Raw genomic sequence first — 11,303 nt, 5'->3', positions numbered from 1 at the left:
TACCACTTGAGCCACAGCGCCACTTCCGGCTTTTTTCTTTTTGCTTATGTGGTGCTGAGGAATCGAACCCAGGGCCTCATGCATGCGAGGCAAGCGCTCTACCACTGAGCCACCATCCCAGCCCAACACACACACACACACACACTTTTCACCAGGTGCTCACGCCTGTAAAAGTTACTCAGGGGGCTGGGAAGGTGGCTCAGTGGTAGAGTGCTTGCTTCGCATGCATGAGGCCCTGGGTTCCATTCCTCAGCACCATATAAACAGAAAAAGCCAGAAGTGGTGCTGTGGCTCAAGTGGTAGAGCGCTAGGCTTGAGCTGAAGAGCTGAGGATAGCACCCAGGCCCAGGGTTCAAGCCCCACGACTACAAAAAAAAAAAAAAAAAAACTGTGAGACTCTTATCCTCATCAACCATCTAAAGATTGGAAGTATGGCTCAAGGGTAGACCACCAGCCTTGAGAAAAAGCCAGGGGACAGTGCAAACACCTGCTATTTCATGGTGTAAGATTTGCCAAGTCGCCAGGCGCCAGTAGCTCACACCTGTAATCCTAGCTACTCAGGAGGCTGAGATCTGAGGATCGAGGTTCAAAGCCAGCCCGGGCAGGAAAGTCCATGAGACTCTTATCTCCAATAAGCCACTACAAAACCAGAAGTGGCGCTGTGGCTCAAGTGGTAGAGTGCTTATCTTGAGCTGAAGAGCACAGGGACAGCGCCCAAGCCCAGAGTTCAAGCCCCACGACCGACCAAAAAAAAAAATAAATAAGATTTGCCAAGTCTATGAAACTCTTGGAAAGAAAAGAAGTCTAGATTCAAACAGGAAAATCTCCATCCTTCAGTTGTGATACTGTAGATAGAAGCCATAGCCTGCCTGGGCCATCTCTGTATGGGCACCAACAAATCCCAGGACAAGGACAGCACACGGTGCCAGCACCTCTGTACTGTGTGTCTCCCATAGATCAACCCCTGATCCTGAGAGCTCAATAAAGCCAATGCTCTAGACTCAACCTTTGAGTTTCCTTTTTGCTTTTATTGTTATTATCAAAGTGTGCAGCGGGGTTACAGTTACATAAGTTAGGGCATGTCACCCCTCCCATCCCCACCCACAAGTTGTATAGTTCATTTTCCACAGTGTCTACAGTGTACCACTGCTGCATTTGTTTGTTTACCCTTTGTCCCTCCATGTCTGTGTCCTCCCCTTACCCTCCAGAAACAGATAAGATGAAAAGGAAAGAAAAACAACAAAGAAAAAACTTCTTGTTTCCATTTCCTGGCGTTCATTTTGCTAAATATCACATGATCAGAGGCATATAGGCAGTGTGCCTTTGTGTTCCTCCCCTAAGAGTGTCCTCCTTTGGTCTCATTATCTACGTTTTCTCATGCCCTGGTGTCTTTTAGATCTACCTTCTGCATATGAGGGAAGACATGCACCATTTGTGTCTCTGAGCTTGACTTTCCGCAACATGATTCATTCGAGGTCCATCCATTTCCCTGCAAATGACATATTACTCTTTCTAATGGTGGAGTAAAATTCCACTGTGCATAGGTACCACATTTTTGGAGGACCCACTCATTTATTTGGGACCAGCTGGGCTGTTTCCATGATAAATTCACCTTTTCACAGCAGAATCCTCGGAGGGGACAGAGTTTCATTGTGTGAGCAGTGTGAGCAGCTGGGCACTCCCAACGCAGAACTCCTTTGCTTGGCTGCAATGCTCTGCAGCCACCTAGTGTTCACCCACAGTCCTGGCACACCAGCTAAAACGCAGTTTTCTAAGCTCTCCCAACAAGCTTCAGGATCCGGTAAATGAAAGTTTTCAACATGGTTTACAAAGGAGAAGACAGAAGAAGCAAGCAGTTTAGTGATGTATGTAGCCAGGTGCTAGTGGCTCACACCTGTAATCCTAGCTACTCAGGAGGCTGAGATCTGAGGATCGAGGTTCAAAGCCAGCCCAGTCAGGAAAATCCATGAGGCTCCAGTTAACCACCAGGAAACGGGAAGTGCTGTGGCTCAAAGTGGTAGAGCACTAGCCTGAGCCAAAGGGCTCAGGGACAGTACCCAGGCCCTGAGTTCAAGTCCCACAACCAACTAACTACTAAATAGTAAATAATAAAGTGCCTGAAAGTCATGAATTTGTTTTTATCCAATTATTGAGATAATCTAAAAGAAAAATAATGACGGGGCTGGGAAGGTGGCTCAGTGGTAGAGTGCTTGCCTTGCATGCATGAGGCCCTGGGTTCGATTCCTCAGCACCACATAAGCAAAATGAAAAAAGCCGGAAGTGGTTCTGTGGCTCAAGTGGTAGAGCGCTAGCCTTGAGCTGAGAGCTGAGGGACAGCACCCAGGCCCAGAGTTCAGGCCCCACGAGCGGACCCAAAAAAAGAAAAAGAAAAAATGACATTTGCTGACTAAGTCAAATAGAATTTGACACCATAATAACATGAGGATAATTTTCTAAAAATAACATGCAAACTGGGCACCTGCAATCCTGGCTACTCAGGAGGCTGAGATCTGAGGATCATGGTTCAAAGCCAGCCCAGGCAGGAAAGTCCGTGAGATTCTCATCAATAAACTGCTGTGGCTCAATTGGTAGAGCACTAGTCTTTAGCTGAAGAGCTGAGGGACAGTGGCCAGGCCCAGAGTTCAAGCCCCACGACTGACCAAAAAAATAAAAGCAGACAATTGCACATGAAACCTTTTCCTAAGTCCAAGCCAAGTGCTGGTGGCTCATACCTGTAATCCTAGATACTAAGGTATACTTAGGCGAATATCTGAGGATTGAACTTTGAAGACAGGCTGGGCAAGAAAGTCCATGAGACTCTTATCTCCAGTTAACCACCCAAAAGCCAGAAGTGGAGCTGTGGTTCAAGTAGTAGAGCACCAGCTTTGAGCAAAAAGCTTAGTTCAAGTCCCAGTACCAAAATATGTGTGTGTGTGTGTGTATAAACAAAAAAATTTTTTTGTTTGTTTTTTGTATGTAAGTCTTGAACTCAAGGCCTGGGTGCTGTCCCTGAGATTTATTGATCAAGGCCGTAGCTCCATTTCTGACTTTTGGAGATAAGTCTTATGGGCTTTCCTGCCTGGGCTGGCTTCAAACTGTGATCCTCAGATTTCAGCCTCCTGAGAGGCTAGGATTACAGGTGTGAGCCACCAGCACCCAACACAAACTGAAATTTTAAGTTCAGTATTTCACCCTTTATGAACAATTCATCATGAGTTTTAACCTTTACAAAAATTCCCTGTACCCCTGACCATTCAAGACCTCTCCCATCCCACCTGCGAGGTAGACTGCCACTATGCTTTCTCTACTGACTTTTTTTTCCCCTGCTACCTGGAGTTGAACTCAGGCCCTTACACTCTCATTCACCTTGCTCATGGCTGGCGTTCTTCGGTTTAAGCCATGCCTCCAGCCTGGATTTTGGAGATGGAGTTTTAAAGACTTTTCTGCCTGGGCTGGATTCAAACCATTTATCCTGTGGATCTCAACCTCCTGAGTAGGTAGGTTTAGGTGAGCCACTGGCACCCAACTGATTAGTTGTGCCTTCCCAGAATGGTATGGAAACAGAACCCCCAATGCAGGCTTCTGATCCGACTGCCTGAAGTTCACGTTCATCTGTGATAATCTACGTATCAAATTGTTTTGCTGTTGCTGTGTATTAATCACTGATGAACATGTTCCACAAGTTGTTTACAAAAGGCACTTGAGTTGTTTCCAGGTTTTGGAGATTTGGGGTGGTTTTTAGGGGTTGGGGATGTATGTTTTATTTTGAGTTGAGTTAGGATTTTTTTTGGGGGGGGGGCTCCTGAGTTGATTTGTTTTTGTTTTTTTGCCAGTCCTGAACTCCGGGCCTGGGCACTGTCCCTGAGCTTCTTTTGCTCAAGGCTAGCACTCTACCACTTGAACCACACCGCCACTTCTAGCTTTTTCTGTTGATGTGGCACTGAGGAATCAAACCCAGGGCTTCATGCATGCTAGGTAAGCACTCTACCACTAGGCCACATTCCTATCCCTGCCTGAGCTGATTTGGTTGGTTAGTTTTGTGAAACAGAATCTCCCTGTGTATCCCAGGTTGGCCTCAAACTCTCAATCCTCCTACTTCAGCCTCCTATATTCTGGGGTTACAAGTCTGTATCATCAAACTTGCCTCTTACACGTATTGTTAAAGATAAATACCTAAGTATTTCGTTGTTCTTTTGTGTGTGTGTGTGTGTGTGTGTGTGTGTGTATGCTGGTCCTGGGTCTTGAAATCAGTGCCTGGGCTCAAAGGCTAGTGCTCTACCACTTGCAGTTTTTTTTCCTCCTTTGGTGGTTAATTGGGGATAAGAGTCTCACAGACCCTCTTGCCCATGCTGGCTTAGAACCTTGATCCTCAGATCTCAGCCTCCAGAGTAGTTAGGAATAGAGGCATGAGCCACCAGCACAGCTTCATTGTTCTTTTTTTTTTTTTTTAGGGCCTGAACTCTGGGCCTGGGCGCTGTCCCTCAGCTCTTCAGCTCAAGGCTAGTGTTTTACCACTTGAGCCACAGCGCCACTTCCGGCTTTTTTCATTTTGCTTATGTGGTGCTGAGGAATTGAACCCAAGGCCTCATGGATGCAAGGCAAGCGCTCTACCACTGAGCCACCTTCCCAGCCCCTAATCCTTAATTTTTAAATGTTGAATCACCCCTGCCTTCCAACAATGAGCACTATTTAGGCATGCTAAGTCTCCTTTTCCTATTAGCTACATTAATATTGCTGGTATTCTGTTGAAGACATTTGAGTCTATATTCATGAAGAATACAAGTATACAAAACCTTTCTCATGTGTGTGCTGGTCCTGTGGCTTGAACTCAGGGCTTAGGTATTGTTCCTGAGCTTTATTTTGCCAAAGGCTAGAGCTCAATTGGAAAGAAGAGTCTCATGGACTTTCCTGCCCAGGCTGGCTTTAAACTCCAATCCTCAGATCTCAGCCTCCTGAGTAGCTAAGATCACAGGCATGAGCCACGGATGGCCAGTTGTCACTTATATGATGTCTTTGGTTGTGGTATCAGAGTAATAATTGTCGGGCTGGGAAGGTGGCTCAGTGGTAGAGCGCTTGCCTTGCATGCCTGAGGCCCTGGGTTCGATTCCTCAGCACCACATAAGCAAAAAAACAAAAAAAGCCGGAAGTGGCGCTGTGGCTCAAGTGGTAGAATGCTAGCCTTGAGCTGAAGAGCTGAGGGACAGCACCCAGGCCCAGAGTTCAGGCCCCACAACCGGACCCCCCCCCAAAAAAGTAATAATTGTCTCTCTCTCTTTTTTTTTTGCTGGTCCTGGGCCTTGAACTCAGACCTGGACATTGTCTCTAAGCTCCTTTTGTTCAAGGCTAGCATTCTACCACTTGAGACAGCACCACTTCCAGCATTTTCTGTAATTAATTGGAGATAAGAGTCCCACAGACTTTCCTGCCTAGGCTGGCTTCAAACTGAAATCCTGAGATCTCAGCCTCCTAAGTAGCTAGGATTTACAGGGTGAGCCACTAGCACTCAGCAATAATTATCTCATAAAATGAGAAATATTCTCTTCAGTTTCCTAAATAAATTTGTCACTGATACTATCTGGATTCAGAGTTTTTGTTGTTGTTGTTGTTCTTGGAAAGACATCTAAACTGTCAGTTGTATTGGTATAAACATTTCATAATATTTCCTTGTTACCATTTATGGATTTGTGGAGTCTGGGAACAGACTTTTCCTTCATTCCTGATATTTGAAACATTTCTTCTTCCTTCTTGTGTTGAAGTATGACAAGAAATGGATAGTTTTTTGTTTATGGAGGTTTTGGGGTATGTGCATATGAATGCATGTTTTGCACACATACACACATACACATACACACACATTAGTAATAGGGCTTGAACTTGGAGCCTGTGCTCTGTCCCTTAGCTTTTTTACTTAACGGCTGACTTGAGTCACAGGTCCACTTCTGGCTTTTTGGTGGGTCAATTGAAGATAAAAGGGCTGAGAATGTGGCTTAGTGGTAGAGTGCTTGCCTAGCATGCATGAAGCCCTCTGTTCGATTCCTCAGTACCACATAAACAGAAAAAGCCAGAAGTGGTGCTTGGGCTCAAGTGGTAGAGTGTTAGCCTTGAGCAAAAGAAGCTTAGAGCTCAGGGACAGTGCCTAGGCCCTGAGTTCAAGCCCCAGGATTGGAGATGGGGGGAAGGGAGGTGTCTCACAGTCTTTCTTGAATTGGCTGGCTTCTAATCAGGATCCTCAGATCTCAGCCTCTGTAGTATCTAAGATTATAGGTACAAGCCACCATCACCTAGCTTGCTTTTTATTTTTTAAATGGGGCATCACATTTTTGCAAGAGCTAACCTGGACCTCAATTATCCTATTTGTGCTATCATCCCAAGTAGTTGGGATTATAGGTAGGAGCCGTGGTACCCAGCTCTAGATGTTGATGGCTTTTAATTATTTTTTATTTTTGCCAGTACTGAGACTTGAACTCAGGGCCTAGCCACTGTCCTAGAGCTTCTTTTGTTCAAGCCTAGCACTCTACCATTTGAGCCACAGTACCACTCCCAGCTTTTTCTGCTCATGTGGTCTTGAGGAATGGAACCCAGGGCTTCTTGCATGCTAGGCAAGCACTCTACCACTAAGCTACATTCCCAGCCCCTGTTGATGACTTTAATGGTGTTTTCAAAGAACATGTGAAAGGCATATTTTCCTTTTTTTAGTTTTACTGTGCTTATGATCTTGCCTATTTTCTCCTTTTTAGTTTGGGGTTAGTATGCTCTTTTTCTGGTTTTATCTTACCCACCCTACCCTCATTCCTCCCACCCCAGTGCTAGGGTCTTCACTTGCTAAGGAACAGATCCACCATCAAATAGAACCAGAGATAAAATCTGAGACTCTTATCTCAAATTAAACACATAAAAGTTGGAAGTGGAGCTGTGGCTCAAATGATAGAGCACTAGCCTTGAGGGAAAAAATGCTAAGGGACAAACTGGGCACTACTGGCCTATAATCCTAGCTACTCAGGAGGCTGAGAGCTAAAGACCTCAGTTCAAAGCCAGCATGGGCAGGAAAGACCACAAGACATTTACTTCCAATTAACTGCCCCAAACCAGAGCTGTGGCTTAAGTGGTAGAGCAGTAGCCTACAGTGAAAAAGCACCCAGGATAGCACCCAGATCCTGAGTTCAAGCTATAGATCTTGCACACATGCACACTCATGCACACCTGTGTATTACTTATTTACCTACAGAAGACTGGCTATTTGGTGAATCTTCCTGGGCTAGGCCCTGGGCATTCAATAGCTGGCAAAATGCCAGTCCTTATCTCCAGGAATTTCCTCTCTCAGGCCATAGGTGTTACCTGCAGGGGGCAGCTCTGACTCAAATAATACTACTATGCATATGATTATAGAAAATGACGGAGAAATGTGCTTTGGCATTAGAGCAGTAAATAGGTCAGACCTATTTACTGCAGGTGAACTAGACAAGGTTCTTCAGAGGAAGGGAGATTTGAACTGCACTCTGATGGAGAAACACATATGCATTAGAAGGTTTCTACCTAGAGTTCTATATAAAACCCCTAGCCATCACTATCTCCTCCTCTAAAAGCTAGAGCCAGGCAGGGCACCCGTGGCTCACGTCTGTCATCCTAGCTACTCAGGAGACTGAGAGCTTAGGATTGCAGTTCAAAGCCAGCCTAGGCAAGAAAGTCTGTGAGACTTTTATCTCCAATTAACAAGGAAAAAAAGCCGCAAGTGGAGCTCAAGTGGTAGAGCACTAGCCTTGAGAAGAAGAAAAAAAAAAAAAAACAGAAAAAAAGCCCAGGGACAGTGCCCAGGCCCTGAGTTTAAACCTTAGGACAAGCACAAAAATAAAAGCTAGAGCCAGAAATGACTCAGTGCCAGAAATGACTCTGGACTAGACTGCGTTTGTGAGTCATGCCCACACTCCAGCCAGCCCATCACAATGCCCCTTGACCTGACCCTGGGGTGCAGAAATTTCTGCACATGGCATAGAAATCGATTGCTGCACTCAGTCTCCACTGCATGCTGCTTCTCAGGCCTGGAGACAAACACAGGGCTAGAGTCAGAGATTAGACCACCCAGTCCATCTGACTCTATCTTTTAGAAGCGACTAGAAACAGCCAAGGCATCAAAGATGACCTGAGAAGGTACCTTCTACATGGCCCACATTTGCTGTGGAGAACAAATGTAAAGATGGTGTGTACTCTTCCTAGAATTTCTCTATCACCCTCCCTCCCTCCTTTCTTCGCCCTCCCCCCTGGAGCCTCAAGCTTTCTTTTCTTGCTTTTTTTTTTTTTTTCGGTTGTGGGGCCTGAACTCTGGGCCTGGGCACTGTCCCTCAGCTCTTTAGCTCAAGGCTAGCGCTCTACCACTTGAACCACAGCGCCACTTCCAGCTTTTTTCTTATGTGGTGCTGAGGAATCGAACCCAGGGCCTCATGCATTGCAAGGCAAGTGCTCTACCACTGAGCCACCTTCCCAGCCCCCTGGGGGGGGGCCTCAAGCTTTTGATCAGCTTTTTTGCTCATGGCTGGTGCTCTAGCACCTGAGCCACACCTCCAGTCCAGCATTTTGCTGCTTATTTTTGAAATAGAATCTTGCAGCAGACTTTTCTGCCTAGGTGGCTTCAAAGCCCAGTCTTCCATGCCTTGATCTCCTAGGATTACAAGTGTGAGCCCAAATGCCCAAACCTTCCACAGAAAGCCTGTTTCCATACTTAATAAGACTCCACACCTGGTGAAGATACCTCCAGTCCAATACTGCCTCAGTGATGAGCACACTGTACTTGTCAGTGTCCACCTGGGGACATGTGTGTGTGTGTGTGTGTGTGTGTGTGTGTGTGCGTGCGTGCGCGTGTGTGTGTGCACGCGCGTGCTAGTCTTGGGGCTTGAACACAGGACCTGAGTGTTTTTGCTCAAGGCTAGCACTCTATCAGTGCTAGCCTTTTCTTTTTTCTTTCTTTCTTTCTTTTTTTTTTGGTAGTTAACTGGAGATAAGAGTCTCTTAGCTTTCGCCAGGTGTCCTCGTGAGAGTGACCTCGTCTTTAAACCCTACGTGGCAATCCCTAACGCACCGTCCTGATGCCCAGGCAAGACAGAGCGACCTGGAAGTCCAACTACTTCCTTAAGATCATGCAACTTCTGGATGATTATCCAAAATGCCTCATTGTGGGAGCAGACAATGTGGGGTCCAAGCAGATGCAGTAGACCCGCATGGCCCTCCGAGGGAAGGCTGTGGTGTTGATGGGCAAGAACACCATGATGCGCAAGGCCATCCGAGGGCACCTGGAAAACAACCCAGCTCTGGAGAAACTGCTGCCTCATATCCATGGGAATGTGGGCTTTGTGTTCACCAAGGAGGACCTAACTGAGATCAGGGACGTGCTGCTGGCCAATAAAGTACCTGCTGCTGCCCATGCTGGTGCCATTGCCCCCTGTGAAGTCACTGTGCCAGTTCAAAACACTGGTCTGGGGCCTGAGAAGACTTCCTTCTTCCAGGCTCTGGGCATCCCCACCAAGATCTCCAGGGGCACCATTGAAATTCTGAGTGATGTGCAGCTGATAAAGACCGGAGACAAAGTAGGAGCCAGTGAAGCCACACTGCTGAACATGCTGAACATCTCTCCCTTCTCCTTTGGGCTGATCATCCAGCAGGTGTTTGACAATGGCAGCATCTACAACCCTAAAGTGCTTGACATCACTGAGGATGCTCTGCATTCTTGCTTCCTGGAGGGTGTGTGCAATGTAGCCAGTGTCTGTCCACAGATCGGTTACCCAACTGTGGCCTCTGTGCCTCATTCTATCATCAATGGGTACAAGCGGGTCCTGGCTTTGTCTGTGGAGACTGACTTCACTTTCCCACTTGCTGAAAGGGTCAAGGCCTTCTTGGCTGATCCATCTGCCTTTGTGGCTGCTGCTCCTGCTGCCGCCATGGCCCCAGCCAAGGCTGAAGCCAAGGAAGAGTCGGAGGAATCAGATGAGGATATGGTATTTGGTCTTTTTGACTAAGTTCCTAGAAGCAATCAACTCAGATTTATTTGCAAAACAAAATAAAGGCTTACTACTTTCTCTTAAAAAAAAAAATAGTCTCTTAGACTTTCCTGCCTAGGCTGGCTTCAAGCTAGGAAGCTCAGATCTCAACCTCCTGAATAGCTAGGATGACAGGCTTGGCTGAAATACAACCGTTTTGGTGACTATATTTCCCACAGGGACTGTGATTGCCCCACTGCTTTGTTGAATCATTTGATGTCCTTTGTCATTTTGCTCCGTTGTTTTTGTTTTTGTTTTGTGCTGGTCGTGGGGCTTAAACTCAGGATCTGGGCACTATCCTTGAGCTCTTGTGCTCAGGGTTAGGCCTCTACCATTTTGAACCGTATCTCCACTTCCATCTTCTCTGGTGGTTAATTGGAAATAAGAGACTCACAAATTTTCTTGACCAGCTGGTTTCAATCACAATCTTCAGATCTCAGCCTCCTAAGTAGCTAGGATTACAGGCATGAGTCACTGGAGCCTGGCTTAGTCTGCTTTTTTAGATAAGAGTCTAGGCCTTTTTGGAAGGCTGGTCTAAGACTGAGATCCCCCTACCTCTACCTTCTGAGTAGCTGGAATTATATCGGTGTATTACCATACTCTGCCCTCCAAGTGATTTAGTCCTAATACTATTGCTACAGAAAATCACTATAGAAAACTCTTGTTTAGAAACAATGTTTTAAAATTTTTTATTTTTTGTCAGTCGTGGAGCTTGAACTCTGGGCCTGGGCGCTGTCCCTCAGCTCTTCAGCTCAAGGCTAGCACTCTACCACTTGAACCACAGCACCACTTCCGGTTTTCTGGTGGTTTATTGGAGTTACGAGTCTCACAACTTTGCTGCTCAGACTGGCTTTGAACCGAAATCCTTAGATCTCAGCCTCCTGAGTAGCTAGGATGATAGGCGTGAGCCACTAGCATCTGGCTTAAAAACACCAAAAAAAAAATGTAAACGAAGAAGCAGCAGGTGGACACTGCAAGTTTGTGCCTGTAAGCCTAGCTAAGCAGAGGGCTGAGATCTGAGGATCACAGTTCAAAGACTGCCCAGGCAGGAAAGCCCAGGAGACTATTTGCAATTAACTACTAAGAACCTGGAAGTGGAACTGTGGCTCAAGTGGTAGAGTGCTAGCCTTGAACAAGAAAAGGGAGGGAGGAAAGAAGGGAGGGAGGGAGGGGAAAAAAGGAAAGGAAAGAAGGGAAGGGAAGGGAGGGAGGAAAGGAAGGAGGAAGGAAGGAAGGAAGGAAGGAAGGAAGGAAGGAAGGAAGGAAGGAAGGAAGGAA

General features: G+C 46.4%; 1 pseudogene across 1 annotated transcript; it reads left to right on the top strand.

The window, feature by feature from the left end:
* The first annotated feature begins 9,015 nt into the window (after positions 1-9,015).
* LOC105982000 lies at positions 9,016-10,043 on the top strand (annotated as a pseudogene). Its single transcript, XR_001174853.1, has one exon. The product of XR_001174853.1 is annotated as a 60S acidic ribosomal protein P0 pseudogene (transcript).
* Positions 10,044-11,303: the final 1,260 nt, after the last annotated feature.

The sequence above is a fragment of the Dipodomys ordii genome, unplaced genomic scaffold (genome assembly GCF_000151885.1).
Source record: "Dipodomys ordii isolate 6190 unplaced genomic scaffold, Dord_2.0 Scaffold14, whole genome shotgun sequence".
Taxonomy (NCBI): Eukaryota; Metazoa; Chordata; class Mammalia; order Rodentia; family Heteromyidae; genus Dipodomys; species Dipodomys ordii.
This window is presented reverse-complemented; position numbering and strand designations above follow the sequence as displayed.